At 36.4% G+C, this 22,101-nt stretch overlaps 1 protein-coding gene across 3 annotated transcripts in view; it reads left to right on the forward strand.

Annotated features, from left to right (window-relative positions):
- The window catches only part of Grik2 (glutamate ionotropic receptor kainate type subunit 2), a 609,237-nt gene that overhangs the window by 553,988 nt on the left and 33,148 nt on the right, over positions 1-22,101 (forward strand). The window lies entirely within an intron of this gene.

Below are 22,101 nucleotides of genomic sequence, written 5' to 3' on the forward strand. Positions count from 1 at the left end.
TCAAGGTTGATAGCATCACTAACTACATGTTATTTGGTAGTTTAATAGTACTAGGAACATTTTCTCTCCCGTTTAGTAGGTCTTGATTCCAATTAGAAAGCTGTTGGTTTCCACCAGGTATAAGTGTCACTGTGCAGCTTTAGGAATAGCTTGTCTTAGTGGTGATTGTTATGGTTTATAGTCTTAACTGATGGTTATGACAATTGATTTCTATTCTCCATCAATATCTTTTACTCCTGTCATGAAGCTTTAGCTGAACCTATGCTATGGATGTACGTAATCAGTTCTCTGCATTCTTCAGTATCTTCAAAGATATACCAGCAGAAGAAAAGAGGGGATTTATATTCCGTATGCCTTTTCTCTCAGATTAGGCTTACCTGTATCTCTGTCAATTAGAGTTATGATTAAATTGTTTATTTTGAGAAGCCCTTAATAAGAGCTTGATACTCAGGAACATTAAAATTGTTCTTTACTCTTTTTGCTAGTTCTACATCAAATTGTATCAATGTCAACGCTATTGTGTTAACTCAGAGTTCTATGAGCTTTGGATTCTAGACCAAGGATCTAGCACAAACTGTGTGGGAAAGACCTAGTTTCCTGGCTTGGCCATGACCCATTTTTAGTTGTTTCCTTTCCTGGTGGTCCCTGACTACTTCTAACACTCAGGTCTGTTATTGCAAACTACCAGCAATTCATTTATAAGACTTCAGGTTTTGAAATACTGGTTCCCAAGTAGATTTTACACTGTGAGTTTCAACTTGAGTAAGTCGAGATTCTCTGCAAGTGCTTGTTTTTCTTTACAAGCTCGAGGGTTGTAGTGTTCCCTGTCAACTATTTTCTTAGTTGGTTTTCAGCTTCTTGCTCACTTTACTTGTTAGGAGAGGATGAAGACTTCTAAATTTCTTACTTTTAGATTTCTTCAGTGTCCTTGAAGAGTCTTATCAAATAATGAATCATTTCATTAATTGTATAGTTTTACAATTCTGAAGTGTAAGAAATACACACACTTTTTTATAAGGCATTTTAACTGCATTTTGTTTGAAGTAATTTTTCAAGGACTCTTTGATTTAGAATGTGAATAAATGATTTTGTACTATGACCTTTGCTGCCAATACAACAGCTTTTATATAGTGACAAAGTTTTCATTGACTCTATGTAAGTAGATATTTCATTACTTGTATTTGTCTGGCAAATCATGGAGTTACTCTAACATTTCTGCTTACTTTCCTCAAGTGAAAAAGATAGATCAGCTGAAATTTAGGGCTGGTTCAGTCAAACTGCCATCTTTACCATCTGGCTTTAAGCCTTCTTGACATACTTCTTTCTGATGTTGCATGAAGTTCACCATGTCAGCAAAGGCAGAACTCATAGATACCTGCAGCTTTCTTCAAATTAACAAAAGCATCTGATGAAGTTGCTTTGACATCTACCACAGCAGGTGCTGAGTCTATGCTAACTAGAAAATATATTTCCTATTTCCATTTTAACTTCTCCACTGTGAAACTTGTTGTCACAATGGCTCCAAAGACTTACATCCTTAGCCACATGCATGGTCCATATCCCAGGGACACAATTGCCTCCTGACAGTCCTGAAATGGAATGCAGTTACTTGTCATATGCAGACATTGCCTATTTAACTTTCCTCTCCCTTAAGTATATCAGTTAGTTCTTTGTGTTAACAGGTAGTTTTGTTGATTTCTTTATTTAGTACAACCCAAGCAGGAAGTATGAAGTATATACAAACACTGTGCTGTTTTTGTTTGTTTTGTTTTTTTCAACTTGATATGGGTCAATGTTATTTGGGAAGAGGGAATGTCAATTAAGAACATGTCTCCATCAAACTGGCCAATAGATGAAACTGTGGGCATTTTCTTAATTAATGGCTGATTTGGGTAGGCCTATCCTACTGTATGCAGTACCACACTTGAGCAGGTAGTCTTGGGTCAATGGTACAAGACTATAAGAAAGCAGGCTGAGCAAGCTGTGGGAGCAAGCCCTACTTGGGAGCAGTGTTCTTCCATGGCCTCTGCTTCAGTTTCTGCCTCTAGGTTCCTGCCCTGCTTGAGTTCCTAGGTGACTTGCCCTAATGATGGACATGTAAACCAAATAATTCTTTTTCTTTGAAAGCTGTTTTTGGTCACAGTGTTTAAAACAGCAATAAGAAAATCAACCTATATACATACTCATGTTAGCACTCATTAAAATGTTTTTCCTAGTCTTTAAAACATTCTATCTTAATCTACTTCACCACACTTTAAGTGTTCTTGTGGACCAAATGTCTAATAGCTTCTAGATCCCTTACTGTGTAATGTCCTCATGGTTGACTTTCACATTTTACTTAATGTGTTAGATCTTTAATTTCTTGGTTCCTCAACTGAAATATCCAATTTAACTGTATATTACCCATATAAATGTCACAGGCTTTAAAGAGATATGTCCTTCATTTTTATATAAAATAAGTTGTCTGATATATAAATATATTTATCTATCATAAGGAAAAGCCACATAGATTAAAAAGATACTAGAGGAAAAATACTGTAGAATTGTCACTGAGAATGAACATATCACATAGAAGAAACTTTATAAGAGGCTGCCTTTGATGCTGTAACCACTAAAAAAATATTAAATCTTCCATTTTGGAATTGTTTTTAGAACAGATTAGCCTATGATGCCAATAACTAGCTGCTCTTTGGTTTTAATGGAAAAGTATCCAAACACATGAATAATAATTAGATAGACATATGCAGAAAAGAGCCTATCTGAAAATCTTTGTTAGACTAGTTTTATTTCAGATAGTATTTATATATTTAGTTCAATTCTCTCTAGTGTTGGCTTTCAATAAGAAATTGCTAATTATGCATTCAATGCCTTTTTAATTCTCATTAACAGTAGTCGAGATAATGCTCTAGCATCTAACTGCTCTTTTCTTTAGATATTGATTGACATTTTTATTAAAACTAGTAAATGGGACTAATTTTTATTTTGCACTGTATTTTCAGTTGATATCTCTTTTATTTAAATAAATTCATCCATATCTAATTCTCATGCATTTTTAGTCACAGCCCAGTACTTCTGCCTATGTATTATGAAGGTTGTATTATGATTATAATTTCTTTAGAGTGTCCTTGAAACTTCAATCCGCTCTGAAATGAATTTTGAATTTTAACAACTTAGGGTAGTGACTAGGATTTAGCTGAGTTTTAAATCATAGCACATAGTTCCCTCCTTTGTTTTCAGTACAGCATGGCCAAGCTGATGCCAATATACATAAAGATAAATGTTTTCCATGTAAACATATCAAAACATTATTGGAAATTATGAATATAGTGACAGATACTAATTCACGTAATTTTATTGTTCTTAATGGTAATTTGCAGTGTCCACTGCAATTCTTACTAGTTATTAGAATTTATTTTCTTTCTTAAGGTGAGTCTTTTTTTACATAACTTGACAAACTAGGAAAGTGTAGTTAACTAGCTCACATTTCAAAATTAATTGCATAAACAATGATAGAACATATTATTTGAAGTTGTTAAATTAATGAGGAAAAGATACATTTCTCAGTTAAATAGTTTTTCTTGTCCATAAACAGAAGGACAGTTGTGTGACTACATATTTAAACTCTGACTTATTTGTTAACTTGATATTTAGTTGCATTTTATATTTTAATAAGTCACCCTAAATATATGAAAAGTTCTAGTACATGTTTGTTTTAAAGCACAGATAAAATCATGAGCATTCTTTTTTCTAAACTGCTCAGGTGATTTAAATTTAGTTAGAGGTATAAATGGGGTTGAACGAACTGTCATATCTCACACACACACACACACACACACACACACACACACACACACACACACACCTCAACTCTTTTACCATCTTTTAAAGGGGAAATTAGTGCTAAATGAATGTATGTGTGTCTGTTCCAATGTGCGTAGATGAAAGCGAAATCTAAAAGACAACCTTGGTTCTCATCCCCAGTATTACTGTGTACTTCCTTCAATATAGTTTCTTATTTTTCTGGAGCTGATCAGTTCTCTGTAAAGGCTGGCCAACAAGACCCAGGGTTCCTCATATCTCTGCCTCCCAGTGCTGGAGTTACAGATATATGCCACATCACTGCCATTTTTACCTGGGTTATGGGGATCTAATTCAGATCAACTGAGTCACCATATCTGATCCATTTTTTTTTTTACCATTTCTGATAATTACCAAGAGCTATGAAAACTACAAAAATCAACAAGATTATCATTCACCTAGAATATAAACATTACTTATTTTCTTTTCTTGTTGCTGTTATAAAACACCTCAAAAAAAGGGTTTATTTTGTCTCACAGTTCTAGGTTAATGTCACATAAGTAGTCGCAATGACCACACAACATCCATAATCAGGAAGAGAGACATGTGAATGCATGCTTGCTGCTCATGCATTTTTTCCAATTATATAGTACAAGATATGTTCATGGAATGATACCACTCACCATGGACATGTTTTCCCACTACAATTAAGGCTATCAAAATAATCTCCTACAGGTACCCAGAAATAAGTTTCTCCCAGGTGATTCTAAATTTGGTAATAATACTAAGAATCACTAATATGCAACTAAAGACTAAGGGTGACTAAAATGCACTGTAGAATTTGTGTAAGGGTCTTATCATGAAATTTGTGAAAACATCATGTGTACTCATTGAGTACACAGGGTACATGTTATTAAAGAAAGAAGAGAAATACATATTCTCTTATACAGAATAAAAAGCAAAGAATGGGTTTACAGCTAGATGCACCTGCTGGAGCTTTTTATTTAATCATTATTTCTTTTATCCTAAGAGTAACAAGGAGCTATGTGTTTTCATTATATTACTAATGTGGAGTCATAAATAAAGCAAAGTGATAAAAATGCAGGTTGATAAGATCATACTTGAGTTTCATAACTGTGCCAGCTCAGTACCAAGAGTGTCTTGAAAGTACAGTGGTCAAGATGATAACTCTCAGGTAAGTTTCTCAAGGATTTTAGAGTTTGTAAGGCATGTCATGCTGAATATTGGACAAGTCAACTGAATTTTAAATAATACTTTATTTAAAATATGGAATTCATTGGTTGGCTTACTCAGTTTAATTTCAATAAACCAGGGATGGGAAGACATATAGAAACAACATAGAATTAAGAGAATACAAATGGAACAACGAAAACAATCTGATTTTATTACAATGGGGGAGGAAGAAAATACAGCCATGGCATTGGGATGTACATTAACCAACAAAAGAAACTGAGCACAAGACTAAGGCCTGTGTGTGGGATCTGGTCTGGAGAAGTGACAATAGAAGACTGGTGGCGAGAGCTCGTGAAGGCTGTGGTCTGCGTGAGTACAAAGGCCAGCATGAAGGACTCACTGGGGGATTACACAGAAGCTGAGGATGTTTTGATGTCAGAAGATTTTTGATGTATGAAAAACTTGGATTTGAGTCTTTGAAAATTCAAAATTTCTGTGTATAGAGAAGACCAAGAGTGAATGAGTTCACAGAAGATTTGGAGTTTCAGAAAAAAGACAATTTGAAATAGAACAGAGTAAATTGAGAGAAGTACTGCTGTTTCTAAGAAGAATTGAATATGGATTTCAGCTTCTCACTCTCTTCAGCATCTGTGAGGACATTGTAGTTATGTTCATTTGGGATTAGTGTTAGTTTACCTTGCAAAAAGAGAAAGCTCTGAAGGAAGCTTTGGCAGTGCACTGAGAAGCAAGATTATGGACATACACATGAATAAATTAGAAATTAAAAACATTGTCTAATAATTGTTAATGAGCATGTTGCAAAACATGAACAGTAAAAAATATTTAATAAGTAAGGTTGGAATAGAAGAGTTCATGTGCAATGATTTTGAAAGTGAGCTGTGTTGCTGCTGTAAGTCTATTACCAAGATTATTGGAAGTGTTCATGGAGCTGCTAAGAAGGCTTAGGCAAAGAAGCAGTAGCATGTTCTGGAGCTGCTTTCTACTGTTTTCCAAGAGCTTTATAAGATCAGTGACATTAGTCTTATAGGTCAAAATCTGTGGTAGTTGGAATAAAGTCCACAAATACCACATATATTGTTCTAAGTCTACAAACCCAATATGAATAACAGAACAATTTTTCCTTATCCAGAGAACCAGTGATGAAACAGTTACTAATACATTACCAAGAGGAAGGAAAAATCTAGGCACAATTATGACATAATGCGTAACTAAATGCCATCCCTGACATAGCATGATGAGATTTGCATGAACTGCTAGGAAAGTTCAGAAACCTTAGGCAAGATGACAGTCAACGCATTGCGTTGACAGTCAACGCATAGCTCTTTTCAGATATACAGGTGTTTTTCTTCCTTGTAATTTCCATCTGTGTGTAATGCAGCACCTTGGTTGCAGAAATGTAAGAGTTTGGGCCATGTTGTTTCTGATAATAGAGGATAGAAGTTCTCTCTGCTGACATTATCACGTCACCCTTCATCTGTCTGGGTTACATCCCATTTGTCATTTGTCCTAACACCACAAGATCCTCCTAAGATTCTTTGTTTACTTGCTATGCATTGTGAGATCTTTTAAGCCATGCCAGGACAGGGCCCACACTTTGTTTCTTAATTAATCTCTCACATGCAGTTCCTGGCATTCTCCCTCATCCTGTCTGGGTGCCAAGCATCTATTAGGACATAGAACAAATGAAGAATGAGTAAGTAAGAGAACTACTGAATGAAATGGACTCAACTTTCAGGCAAAAGTGTTGTGCCTCTGAGGCTCCACACTTGGAACAGCAGGCATTACAGGCCAGAGTAGCTAGAAATGCACTCTCCACAGCAAGAATGCAACTCCAGCTGCTTTCACTAGTCTTGTATAGCAATGTATTCAGCTCACAAAATGGTTGGGTGTAGTAGCATGTTTTCATGTTCCTGCAAGGTTATTTTAAAGAAAGGGGTGAAGCATAAGAATGCATTGAGCATATGAGATGTTTATTTTTAATTACATAAATCATGCTTGAAGATACTCTCATATCTAGAAATCTTTATGACTTGTCAAAAAGCACTTAGGATGAATATACTCATTTATTCCTCATGAAGTTTCTATAGTAGTGATAAGAAAGCTTTTTGTTAGACATGGCTGAGTAATTGTGTTTTATGCAAGGTCTTGAATAGACACAGTGTTATCAGATTTCCTAACTTTGTTGCTGCCCCTCTACCAGGCAGTAAGATATATTTTTGATGAGAAATTACGTAGGAAAAATTAGACACTGAATTTAAGAATAAAATTCAATGACCGGAAAGCTCTGTGAAGGATAAAATGAGCTATCTAATAAACTGTTTTCAAATACCTAAACATAGCATCCTATCTTCCGATGTTTTGAACCTGCTGCCTCCCTTACATGTCCAGAAATACAGCTTTCTTCTTTTTCTCTCTTTATTAACTCAGTGTAACACAGAGCAATTCTCTCTGCTTCACTGCCCTTCCTTTCAAATATGTTGTTAAAGAGGTTGCAGATGCTTTGGGAAAAGAGTAGTACAGCTATTCCAAGGACTGACAGTTTTGCTCACAGCCAAGGCCGTTCAGATTGCCACACTAGAGTCAGATCCACCTCTGATACGAACCACATATGGCATCGTCCTGTTCCCCCGAATTAACTCTAATTTCCTAGTGACCAAGGTCAGATGAGTCCAGACAGGGCTCAGCTGTTCCTACCTAGCACATATGTTCCAGTGTGGTTGGTAATTTATTTACTGTAATAAAAAATTAAAATGCAAATCTCAGCCAAACACTCCTTCCCCTTGCTATGAGCTTTTCTCAAGTCATACATTTGAAACTGTTACATGTGACCTGATCAGCATTAAATAAAAGGTGCTACTCACAGAGAAATATTTCACATTAGAAAGAAAATTTATCACGTGAAATATTTTTTCTTTTTTTATTAAGAAAATTTTCCATTCATTTTACATATCAAAGATTCCCCTCTTCTCTCCTTTTGCCCCACTCAGCCTCCCCCTCCTAAACCACACCCACTGCCCCCCACAAGCAGGCAAGGCCTCTGATGAAGAGGCACATCCATTAGAGGCAGGTCAAAGCCCTTCCCGCTGCCTCAAGGCTGGAAGAGGTGTCCCATCAAAGGTAGTGGGCTCCAAAAAAACCCACTCATGCACCAGGGATGGATTCTGATTCTACTGACAGGGGCCCTCTAAGCAGATCAAGCTACATAACTCTCTCACCATGCAAAGGGCCCAGCCCAGTCCCATGCAGGCTCCTCAGCCATTGATCCAACTTTCATGAGTTCCCACTAGTTTAGTTCGGTCATATCTGCAGGTTTCCCCATCATGATCTTGATGCCCCTTGCTAATAGAATCCTCCTTCTCTCCCCCTGACTGGACTCCTGGAGCTCTGCCTGGTGCCTGGCTGTGGATCTCTGTATCTGCTTCCATCAGTCACTGGAGCAAAGATCTGTGATGACAGTTATGGTATTCACCAATCTGATCTTTGGGGCAAGCCAGTTCAGTTCAGGTACCCTTACACTATTTCTAGTAGTCCAAGCTGGGGTCATCCCTGGGGATTCCTGGGAACTTCCCTAGCACCTGGTTTCTCTCTATCCCTCTATCATGGTATCTATTTCACTGCTGTCCCATTCCATCCCTGTTCCAGGTCTACCATCTTGACCACATATTGTATGAAATTTCTATAAATGGAATATTGAAGGGCTGGATACTGCTAAATTTGCTTATTTATGGAAAATGACCAGAAGTTCTTTCATTTTATTAATTTTTAATATTTACTTATACACCAAAATTTATCTAATTCTGCCAAGCTTATGATATAGAAGATAAATACTTATTTGTAAATTCTTGCTTCTTAAATAAAATAAATTTATTTGTTTTCATAGAAAATGATTTTCAAAATTTGCTTCAAGATGCTGTGGGTATTTCAACACCTGATTAAGTTTTTAAAGACTGATATGAAGGTCACCATTTCATTTTGTGTTTTCTTCCTTCATTGAATTTTTTCTCATATACTATATCCTGGTTAAGGCTTCTCATCCTTCCATCCTTCCAGTCACTTACCACCAAAATATGGGTCCACTCCCTTTCTGTCTCTTTGTACCACCATTGTCTTAGCATATCTTGCAGGCAGGGCACCTTGTAAATTAGAGTATATGTAGCTGGATTGATGCTTCTCTTTTGGTAGCTTGCAAGCACCTTCCTATAACAAAGATGCTAAGACAAAGGCCCTATGTAGGCACCAGCTGGACTTCTCCTTGTTCGATGAGTTTTGTTGGTGTTGTATTCAGCAATGGGGCCTTGCTTCAGAGCAACCTATATCATTGGCAACAACCTAGGTTGTTTGGGGATTTCCATGGGACCCCTTTTGCCAGCCACTCAATTACATGAACCTTGATCCCAGGACTGGAAGCTTCATTTGGGTATAACAGATGTACAGTTGGGCCCAGTCTCCCCCATTGTTTGGTGAGTTCATTTAGATTGCCTTGATATATGTATATATTTAGGAAGTAACCATTGTATTAGGCTTAATTTTAGCTGTTTCTCCCCATATTCTCTCCCTGATCGTCCTTTGTCCTCACTCTCGACATAATTATCTTATTCCAGTCCCCTCCTTATCCATCCATAACTCTCCTATTTCTCTTTCCTAACAAGATCCATGTGTACCCCAATCACCGACTCTACATCTAACCTCTGTGTTTCTACATATTGTAGCTTTGTTTATACATTTAAAATCCACATGTAAGCAAATAATTACCATATCAACCTAACATGGCATAGCAAGTTACATTAAGACAAGGCCCAAACCTTCATATCAAGGCTGGGCAAGGCAACCTAGTAAGAGGAAATGAGTCCCAGGAGCCTGCAAAAGAGTCAGAGTCACACCCACTCCCACTGTTAGGAGTCTCTCAAGAACAGCCAGCTATAGAACCATAACTAATATGCAGAGGATGCAGCTCTGACCCATATAGGTCTGTGACTGTCCCTTCAGTCTCTGTGATCTATGAGCCATGATTAGTTGATTCTGAGGGCTGTGTTCTCATGGTATTCTTGAGCCCTCTGGTTCCTACAACCCTCCCTCCTCCTCTTCTGTGGGATTCCTCTGTATCTGCTAGTGCTTGGCTGTAGGACTTTGTATCTGCCGCTATCATTTGCTGAATGAAAACTGGACTAGCCACTGATCTATGAATATAGCAGAATACCATTAGTGATCATTTCATTCTTTTCTTTTTTATTAAGAAATTTTCTATTCATTTTACATAGCAACTACAGATCCCGTCCCCCCTCTCTTCCCACCTCCTCCAAGGCAAGACCTCCCTTGGGGAGTTAGCAGAGCCTGATACACTCAGTTGAGACAGGTCTAAGCCCCTACCCATGGACCAAGGCTGTGTTAGATGTCCCACCATAGGCAGTGGTATTCAAATAGCCATCTCATACCCTAGCGATGGATCCTGATTGCACTGCTAGGAAGTCCCTTAAGCAGATCAAGCTACATAACTATCTTGCCTATGCGAAGGGCCTAGTCCAGTCCCATGGAGGCTCACAGCTATTGGTCCACAGTTCATGAGTTCCCACTAGTTCGGTTTGGTTGTTTCTGTACATTTCCCCATCATGATTTTGATGCCTCTTGCTCATAAAATCCCTCTTCTCTCTCTTCGACTGGACTCCTGGAGCTCAGCCTGTTGCTTGGCTGTGGATTTCTGCATCTGATTCACTGACTTTTTTCCAGTTGTATTTGGTTCTATCCCTGGTCTCTGGCTGTCCAGCCTCTGGTTCCTGGCAATTCACGCAGTGTCAGGTGTAGTATCCTCTCATGGGGTGGGGCTCAAGTTGCACCAGTCATTGGTTGGACACTCCCACAAGTAATGCACCACCATTACCCCAGCACATCCTGCAGGCACGTCAGATTGTACATCAGTGTTTTTGTTGCTGGATTGGTGTCTCAGTCCCACTGCTGAAAGCCTTGCCTGGTTATAAAAGACTGCTGTCTCAGAGTCCATATCCCTATTACTAGGAGTCTTTACTAGGGTCACTCTTGTAGATTCCAGGGAGTTTTCATTGTGCTCGGTTTCCCCATCACTAACCCCCCACTCCCTGAGGGCCTCCAATTCCAGTCTTCTCCCCCAGTTCTCTCTCATAGAATAGAATTTGTGGGTAGACTTGGAGAGGGTGGGGATGGGGACAGGAGGGATCAGGCACAACATTTTCATCACCCATTGTTCTGTTGAGGGACATCTAGGTTGTTTGCGATTTCTGGTTATTACAAATAGAGCAGCAAATGAACATGATTGAGCAGGTGTCTTTCTGGTAGGATGACATATCCTTTGGGAATATGTGGTTGTGGGATAAATCAATTCCCATCTTCCCGAGGAACTCCCACACTGATTTCTGTATTGGCTGTACAATTTTCAGTCTGACCTGCAATGGTAGTATGTTCCCCTTTTTCCACATCCTTGTCAGCATGAGCTGTCGCTTGTTTTATTGATCTTAGCCATTCTGAGGGAAGTCAACCTTTCTAAAACTATAAGTAATAAAACATTAAAGTAGGTTCAGGTTTTCTTTTTACCCGTGTGTTGTGTGTATAGCATTGAAAACTAACTTCATGTAATAGCATTTAAATTTAATTAATGAAGACATAGCACATTCTAAAAGTTAATTCAAAATCTTATTATTAAATATTGACCTGGGGATTTTTGAACAGTGTGAGAGAATTGTAAGGCTGTAACTAGCGAGCAAAAGACATTTTCTAACTTTTTAAAAAAATTTTATTTATTTATTTAAAAATTTAATTTGTAATAATTTGATAGTAAACAAGATAAATAGCATGACAATTTCAAATGTGTATTTAAGTCAAAGATATTTTTAAAGCTGAAAACATCAACTAAAGGGAAATATAAATTATGGGACTAGAGCTCATGTGCTGCCTCACAGAATTTAAAACCCCATTTTTGGGGTATTTCCAACACTGTTTTCTGACTTCCACAACCATTGCAAACATGTGGTTCACTTACATAAATACAGGCAAATAAAAAAGAAATGAATAAACTTAAACAAAAAGCCTCACAACACACATTAAGTAAGAAAAAATGAAAGTCAATCTTAAATAAGTTATTTTTAAATATATTGCTTCAGTGTAACAAAAAATCTATGCAATCATATGAGTAATCTAGCTTTACAGATTATTACAGAAAAGATAGAAATAAATTTCAAAACATGTTTATGTGAATATTTTATAAATTTTTTTATATTCTGTGCTAAAACATTCAAGAAAATTGATCTATATCCCTCAGTCTTTTGAGACTTCAGAGGAACCAGTTTTCATATAACAATCTTTAACAGAAACTAGTATATCATTACTTTGTAAATCACTAGCTATGTGTTTAAAAATTTTAGTATTTATCATGCATGTTCCATGTAAGCAAAATGTATTTTGGCCACTTTAGTTAACTAGTGTTGTATGTCTTGTTCATTCAATGTTTACTATTGTCAATAATCTTTCTTTTCTGTTTTTCTTGATGTTTCATGATCCACAAAACTGCTTTTATAAGCAGGCATTCCAGGACAGGTGCCTTCGGAACCTCCTTTATTGGTTTGTGCTGATCTAGCAAAAGTTGAATCAGCTTACATGCATTGACCCCCCAAAACCATTTAAAGTAGCACAGAGCTGCCATTAGTGTGTGCAGATCTGAGAAAGGGATAGATAAAACTATAATCTGTTCTAATAATCACAGAGGGAGATAAGATTATTTTATTTATAAAGCTTAAAATTCTTCCACACAACTGGAGAGACGGCTCAGAAGTTAGGAGAACTGACTGTTGTTCCCTGGGACCCCATTCTTCCCTAGCACTCACATGTTGGCCAAGAACTGTGGTACCAGGCAAGCATACAGTACATATATATGCTTATACAAAACATCCACACAATAAAATAAAATAATTAGAAATATTTTCCTTGTATTGCTATGGTGTGTGTGTGTGTGTGTGTGTGTGTGTGTGTGTGTTTTCAATATTCCTGGGGTTAGGATTTAAATTAACTTCTGGTTTTCTCTGTCCGATGAATCTTTTACTGTAAGGATAATTCTTAGGAATGGTTTGCATTTTGTTTAAAGAAGTTATCATCTACTTATGCTATTAAGATTCTTCTATAAAAATCATGTCATGGATTTCTATCTGTTTTCAGTGGTCACTTTTTCCTTAACCAGCAGCGCCATTTCCTTATCTCGAAGGAAAGGTGCAGCGCATCGTGTACTGTGTCCTCCTCCTTCACTGACTCAGTCTTTTAGATGGCCACGCTTGACTGTGCAGTTTCCCTGTGCAGTATTTACTGTATCCTCAATTGTCTCATTACAGACAATTATTTTTAATGGTGTTTTTAGCTTACTGCCTGCCTTTGTTTTTTAATTATGGATGTTTCTCCACATGTAGCCCTGGTTGTCTTGGAATGCTTGATGAAGATCATTCTTACCTGCCTCTGCCTCCTTGTGCTGGGGTTGAAGGTGTTAGCCATTGTGAGCACCTTAACCTTTCTTTTTGACAACATAGTGTTATCCGTGTCCAGGCCAGTGTGAGACTTCATTCCAGGATCTCTCTTGGCATACTGCACGCCTCCTTGTCCTTCTGCTTCCCTGTCGTCAGAAGTGGTAAAAAGCAGTGGACGTTTGGCTCGGCCACAGCCTCTACTTCTCTTCCTTCCTGCTTTACTCCCCATCTTTTTCACATACAGTTTAATCAAGTCATATGATGCTTCATTGAATTAAACTAACCACAGTTGTGAGAAATTAACCATGATTCAGTACGCCTGTACGTTTCCTCCTAAAATGTTCAGTCCATGCTTCAAGCTGATGTGTCTTTTATCAAGGCCCGTGTACACATTACACTGACATTTCACATACAAATATTTGCTTGTTAATTTCATTATAGTTACTCACTCACTGACCTTACAGTTTATTTGTAATTTTTAATATGTCATAATTTCATCTATTGACTTTCTCTTCAAGATTTCAAATTCTTCTTACTTTAAGAATGTTTAACAACTTTCTACCTTATTAAAAGTAAATATTTACAATGCATCTCATTTCCTCCAAATATAACAGGTGTTACATGTCAATTATAGTTTCAAATAAATATTATGAAATCAGAGGTTAAGTCAGTAGAATGTTGTAAGTTTTCCTTCATTCAACTTGAAATCAACATTATTCATTAAGCTCTGAAAATTGTATTATTTATTCTAGCTTTCTTGAAGTAAAATTGACAAAATTACATACATTTATATAATATATTATGATAGTTTCATATATATACATTAGAAATGATTACCATAATCACGCTAACTAGTATATGCTTCATTTCACACTTCTTTCATTGCAAGAACGTTTCAGACCTACTTAGAAAAGTTCAAGTATGTAATATAAGTAATTGTAGATGCCACACTGAGTGGCAAATGCCAAGGACATAAGGACAAATGATACAGGATCAATTTATACACGGAATCAAAAGAGCGAGCTCTCAGAATCAAAAAGTGGGAAAGTGATTGCCAGAGAAGTGGGTGTGGAGAAAATGCAAAGTTAGGCAAAGGCTTTGTGTTATTGATTATTCTTCCTTTGACTTAATAAACCTTTTTCTTTCTTTTGAAATCACCCCACTGGTATTTAAACATGCTCAAATCTCGTCAGTCTTTGATAATCTTACTTAAATCAAACTATTTTTTCTCTCTACCATCCTTGATCCCTTCTTCTTCACTAACAGGTTTTAATTTATTTTTCACTCATTGCCATTGGTACACTCTTCTTGAATCCTTCCTAATCCACTTCAGGGTGACTTCTAAGAGCCTCATTGTTCTCAGTTAATCAAGAACACCTCTAGTGTCAACTCAAAGGAAGTTTTTCAGTGTTTTTAAGTTTCTAGTGAAATCAGCACAAATATTCACTACCTCACAGAATGTAACTTTTAGAATGTACCCTTGCTTCAATTTCTGAAATATTGAAGTTCTCAAATATCCTTCCTTCATGTTTGGCCATTCCTTGTATCTAATTTAAAAAGAACCTTGGCTGTCTATGCAAGCCACTAAAATTAAAAATTCTAGAACTCTTGACCATAGTTCTTTTTTATTCTTTTTAAAATATCTCTCATGTATCTACTACTTTGTCATGTTTATCAGAGATAACTAAAATTACACTTTTAGTTCACACTCTTGCATTGAACTTCAGATTGGTATATCCAAATTGACACAACAAATCTTTTGTATGCCAAAAGGTATTTCCAACTTACCACTTTTGATTTTTTGTTCCCAAATTTTACCCCTTTTTTATGTTTTCTCCCTTAGTAAAGGTCATATTTAAATCAGCAACCATGCTCATTCATTCTCAGCTCCTTACTTTTTGGCTTATGTGATTGTGTATCATTGTATGTATCTTTCCATCTTCAACGCTGCTTTCTATGCAAAAATGCTTCCCTACTGATGGTACCTGGTCTTTAAGGGTACATCACAACCACATTCATAATTCCTTTCCACACTGCAGCCTTAGCGAGTGCTTCAAAATTCTTATTTAATTTTATTGTCCCTCTCCAACCAGCTTCTTGTCTATTTTCTTTTTACTGCTCCTTCATTACCAGAAATGCTTATTATGTTCCTCCATGTTAACTACTTGTGATGGCCAGTTAACTACAGATCTTGGCCAGTGGTTAGGTCTTATACCTAGATAATCAAAGTAGAGCAATAAATACATTTTAAAGAAAAGAATGTCTTGAATCTGTGGCCGTTAAAATTGCATTTAGGAAAGTTCAACTTCAATGCTGAGGAGGGCTCATTAAAAGATTATTCCAGTAAGGAAAGAGCACCCAAGTCTGTTGAAATATAGATTGAATTTTAAGACCAGAATGGGTTTTGAGGGGTGAGACCATTTATAATAGCTAATGAAATTGAGGAATAGTAACAGTATTTTCTTAGTTACTGCTCTTATTAAAAAATAATAGACTTTCTCCTACCTTCTTGATTGAGGAAGTTTTCCTACTTAAATAAAACCACCAGCTAAAGGAAGGCTCTTTCGAAACCACAAGGAATGGAAGATAGGATAGAGACATTCCATAGTTGTTTGCACTTCAGTAAGGTTACATGCCTGAGCTCTAGAAATAGGCACTCCTTTTCGAAACTGCTTAGAAGATTTGGAGATTTGCATCTCAAAGAGATTAAGGAATATTGTATGTCTTATACATTTGTATTTGTACATCTTCTAAAATAAATAATTTAAGAAAAGGAAAGGGGAACACCATGGTGAAGGCCCTCTTGATTGTGTAGTGGCTAGGATGAGGTTGGGCTCTGGGACCTGTGGCTGAAAACAGAAAACCAGGACGCTTTAACCACCCTACGCATTTTGCCATCATTCTCTAGCCTCATGTCTGATTTTGATGCTTGTTGGTGACCCCACACATTAATTCATGCCGGCACAATGTCTGACTTTTGATAGCATGTGGTAACCTCACGCATTAGTAGTGCCAGCACAATGTCTGACTTTTGCTGTTCTTTGGTTACCCCGCACATCTAGTTTAGGCCACAGGAGTACTCTTACTTGCTGAAGGTTACACAGCCTGGAACATTCTTATTCTCAATGTGTATTATTGACTCATCCTTTAGATATTCATTTGTTTTCCTTCACAATAGGCTTTTCTTTTTATAGGCCTTTAATTTTAATCCATTTTAAAGGCAAACTTCTTGTCTGCCTTTAACATTTCTCTTGAGACTTTAAATTTGGATAACAATTTTTAAATATTTTTCTTAATGTCTTTTTTAATATATCTCTACCCTCCTTTACAAAGTTTATGTCATTTCATTGGTCTTCAGCTTCATGCATATGTCTATCCTCAAATATTTACTCATCCATGACTAAAAATATTTAACATTACTTAACAGATTGTAGAAAGCATTATTTCCAGTTGAAGGAGCCATCTCACTGCCATAATGCTGCAAGTTTCACTGTAGGGTATATAATGGAAGTAGAAATTATACATGTGTCTTTAGATGGAGTTAGTATAGTATAATTACTGAGAAACTAAACCTGTAGATAAAACAAGTCCAACTTTTATTTCTGTTTTTGTAAATGTGTGTTTTAAAAAATTATTAATATCTCTGTGTTCTTTTTTTAAAATTTTTAAAATAGGGACCAAAATACCTATCTAATAGAGTTCTTACAAAAGTAAACTGATTTAGCATGTGTAAATAATTAACAGCTATCTATTAAATTATGAACCATATTTTTGTAGGTTATTATCATTATCACCATAAATCTGGAAATGTTCTGCTTTGCAGAAAATGAAAGGCATCACTCTCCCAGAACTCAAGTTATGTTGCAGCTATAGCAATGAGCGTATCATGGAACTGGTACAAAAACAGGCTCAGTGATAAGAAGACTAGAACTGAGGACCCACATAGAAATGTACACACCATTAGCCACCTCATTTTAGATAAAGAGGCCAACAATACTCAGTGGAGTTAAGACAGTATCATCAACAAATGGTGTTGTTTAACTGGATAACCTACATGCAGAAGAATGAAACTTAATCCTTAATTTTCACCTGGAATTAACTCCACTCTGAATGCATAGTAGACTCAACATAATTTGATAGAGGAAAAGGTAGAAAATATATTTGAATTCATGGGCACAAGAAAGGGCTTTTCCAACAGTGCCCCAGTAGCACAGGTGTTTGTATCAACACTTAATAAATACATGCCCATGAAGATAAAAAGGCTTTGTACAGCAAAGAATTCTGTCCCTTGAGTGAAGATGCTCCCTGTTGTAAGGGTGGATGAGGGGATAACTTTACCAGCTGTACAAGAGAGCTACTTCCTGTGTGTCTGTCTTTTTATAGTGTTTCTGTTCTGCCTTCTTATTGGTTATAAATCCAACCACATGACTTTCTAGTCACTGCCTGTCTGTATAGACCTCCAGGTCTTCTATGGTTGGTATTGAGATTAAATGTTAATATCTAATATAAAAACAACTCAAAACTTAAACACCAAGAAAACCAACATGGTGACTGGACTAAATAGAGAATTATCAAATGATGAAATACAAACAACTAAGAAACACTTCTAAACATTTTCAATATCCTCAGCCATGAGAGAAACACAAATTAAAGGAAATTTGAGATATAGTCTCTCCCCAGTCAGGATAGCTAAGATCTCAAAAATGAATGAAGACATATGCTGGTATGGATATGGAGAAAGGAAAATATTTTTTCATGGGTAATAAAATTGCAAACAGCCACTATGGAAGTCAGTATGGAGGTTCTTCAAAAAGCTAAAAATATATCACACCTGGAAATATCTTCTATTATCCTACTATTAGGATTGGTAAGAGGTGAGATGGATAATCAGGGTGGCTGTCTTCAGAATGTTTCCTCTTGATTCATTGTGTCCTGGTTCTACTATGTGTAGTACATTCTCACTTTCCTTCCAGAGAATAGACTTAGGTCTTTTGCAGGTAGAATGCAGCAATCACTTGCTTTGAGGCTTTAACTGATCAAAGTAGAATTTCAGCATGTAATAATTTGAGTGGAATATGTATGATTTACCAATCTCCAGAGTGTGCTTTGTATGCTGGGGTGCATTCTAAATCAGTTCACTAAAATCCACTTACTTTCAACTTTCTTTTTTCCCTTTCTTATTTCCTCTTTGCTCACAGTAATAGACTATATCTACACAACACTTGCCTCATTTTAAAAATTTAAGGCAAATCCCTACTATTATATAATGTGTCCCATATACATGGTGTCCCATTGCATCTTCAGAATAACTCTGTGAATCTGTGTGGAAGTTTGAAAGAAAATGACCCAAAGGGAGTGGCACTATTAGGAGTTGTGGCCTTGTTGGACTAGGTCTGGTCTTGTTGGAGGAAGTGCGTCATTGTGGAGGTGTTCTTTGAAGTCTCATATATGGTTAAGCCAACTAAGTGACACAGTTCATGTAGATGTAACCGTCTTATTAAATAAGAAACAGAGCCAATACAGAGATGAAAGCTAAGAGGTCAGAGCAATAGCTAAGAGCTAAAAACCTTACCCTTCAATGTCGATGTAGTCCTACCTCTCCAAAAGAGGGCTACTTCCTGTGTGTCTGTCTTTTTATAGTGTTTCTGTTCTGCCTTCTCATTGGTTATAAATCCAACCACATGACTTTCTAGTCACTGCCTGTCTGTACAGACCTCCAGGTCTTCTATGGTTGGTATTGAGATTAAAGGTGTGTATCTCTATCCTGGCTGTATCCTTGAACACACAGAGATCCGCTTAGCTCTGCCTCCCAAGAGCTGGGAATAAAGGCATGCACCACCACCATCCAGCTTCTGCTAAGGCTTGCTATTGCTATTAGGACCCTAAGGCAACTTTACAAATCACATTTTAGTACAAATAAAATATCACCATAAGTTCACTTTCTGTTGCCTGCAAGATGTAAATTCTCAGATCCTTCTTCGACACCGTGTCTCCGTGCACACCTCCATGACCTTTGATGACAATAAAGGACTAAATCTCTGAACTGTAAACCACCTAATTAAATGCTTTGTTTTTATAAGAGTTGCCATGGCCATGGTGTTTTTTCACAGAAATAGAAACCCTAACTGAGACAGTCTGGAAAAATATATTTCATTACGTAAACTGAAAGTGGGAGAGATTAAGCAGCTTCACATTAACTAACAAGATAGAAGTAGTGATCTTTATATCAGACCAACAATGTCTCTTTTGAATTTATATATGTTACTTAAAATAATCAATTGTTCAAGAGTGATCATTATTAACAGCAATAGAAGCAGCTTCATATTCAGCCTAAGAGTTTGTTTATTTGGGTTTTTAAAAAAATATTTATTTATTTATTTATTATGCATACAGTGTTCTGCCTGCATAAATCCCTGCAGGCCAGAAGAGGGCACCAGGTTTCATTACAGATGGTTATAAACCATCATGTGGTTGATGGGAATTGAACTCAGGACCTCTGGAAGAACAGCCAGTGCTCTTAACCTCTGAACCATCTCTCCAATCCCTATGAGGTTGAATAAATTACTTTTCCAGTAATCTGTAAGTCTCCTTTAAATGCCAGACTTCAGTAAAACTCACGTCAGATTCTTGTTTCTAAACCAACAATACCATGTCCGTCATTAACAATAATAGAAGTAATAGAATACTTAAAAGATGTTCAGAATTAATGATTCCTTAATTAATGTTTGTATGGAAGTAAGTACAAGTTGATGAAATTCATAGGTTATAATTTTACAAATTTGATTTGATTCATATGAAATTTCTGGGAAAGATAATACAGGGGAGATTAAATGAAAAGACAAGTAGTAGATGACCACAAGCCAGAGAAGAGCTGTCCTTGAAATTCTAAAATGTCCTCTTCCTTGTATCTTGTGTTGATGGATAGTGTCCTAGAAAAGCTGAGCAATTTTTCAAACACACATATGTACACACACACATAAACTAAAAACAAAGACACATACATGAGTCTACAAAGGCACTGATGGCTTCTATCCGTAACTCCTCATATATTTTTCTGCATAAAGCATTTTATATCTAAAATAGGGATACTGAAGGGTGATACCTTAGACAGTATGATCAAACAAGAGAAAAAAATAAGGAGATCCCAAAGAAACATTGTTAAATGTTTTACTTCCTCTAATTTGTACCTAGCTGTGAACAGAAGATATTCATAACTTTTAAAATTGGGATTTTACATTTATTATAAGAATTAAAATAATTAAAATGACCCTTTTGCCCAACTTATTTGTTTTTTATTAGCATAACAGAAGTATGGTTCAGTGTTTAAGAGCACTGGCTGTTCTTCCAGAGGACCTGGATTTGATTCCCAGCAACCACATGGTGACTTACAACTACCCTTGTAACTCCTGTCCCCGGGAATTTGTCCTCTCCTGACACCATAGACACTGGATGTATGTGCATAGTATACATGTAGGAGAAACACCCATACACAAAGAAGTAAATTAAATAATTGAAATTACTTTTAAAAATAATAGAAATGTTAATGTGTTATTTGACAGGAAGAATGAAGAACAGCTACATAAAAAGTATACATAACACATGTTAAAAACAAGTAGTCAACAGTGAAAGATATTAGATGACAATAGGAAATTATTAGTTTAATAGAAACTTTAGAAAGTGCTCAGAGAAAGAAAATCTGGCATTAAAAATATTTCAGGAATTTTAAGTGAAAAGTACTTCTATATATATTACCAGATAAAGGTTAGACGAGGTCTGACAGAGGTCAGAAGAGGGCATTAAACTCTTTATGGGCCACTACACAAGTGCTGGAATCAAACCCTGGTCCTCTGGAAGAGCAAAGTTTTCTAAACTACTGAGCCAGCTCTATACTTCCTCTTTATTCTTTAACAAAATTACTCAGTCTGTTTTCAGACACCAAATCTACACTTTATGAAAACTCAGTACAGTACACTATGAAATCCCGTTTTCGTGTTTTCAGTCAGATTCACTAATCAAGAGTGATGCCAGTTTTATTTCTTTATACAAACTTCCTTCCATCTGCAGATGAACTGTAGTTTTCATTTTATTCAGGTTTAGGTGGCAAACAAAAATATTAGAAACAAAATCTTTCAAGATAGAAAGAGAACAACTGTGTTCCTGCTCTCCTCATTCTAATAGTGATTTAGGGAACAAATGTAAGCAGTCTCACTATTGATTTCATGACCTCATAAAAATTTCACCATAATCTTAAATATTCTTTTCATTTTCTGCTTTTAACCCCACAAATTTATGCTTTTTCTTGAAAATAAAAATGTAAAGTTTCTATTTCTTGTGTCCACACTGTCAGTGTTTTCTTGTCAGGTCTGTGTAGGTGTTACATAAAGCTGGAGCTTTTGCAGGGGCATTGAACAGCAGGTGAGAAAGTGTGTTAGTCTTTATGCTCTATTTGGGCCTCTAAACAAAACTCATTTTTTTCCTTTAAAATGAAATTCTAGTAAAGCTCTATTGAGAATTTGCAGTTGCTCGTAAATCTATTCAGTTGAATGATCCAAGGTTTTCTAGTTAGTCAGAAATCTGCAATGACAGATTTCTACTTGTCTTTGTGTAGACTCAG

This window comes from Peromyscus maniculatus, chromosome 16, assembly GCF_049852395.1.
Source record: "Peromyscus maniculatus bairdii isolate BWxNUB_F1_BW_parent chromosome 16, HU_Pman_BW_mat_3.1, whole genome shotgun sequence".
Classification (NCBI taxonomy): domain Eukaryota; kingdom Metazoa; phylum Chordata; class Mammalia; order Rodentia; family Cricetidae; genus Peromyscus; species Peromyscus maniculatus.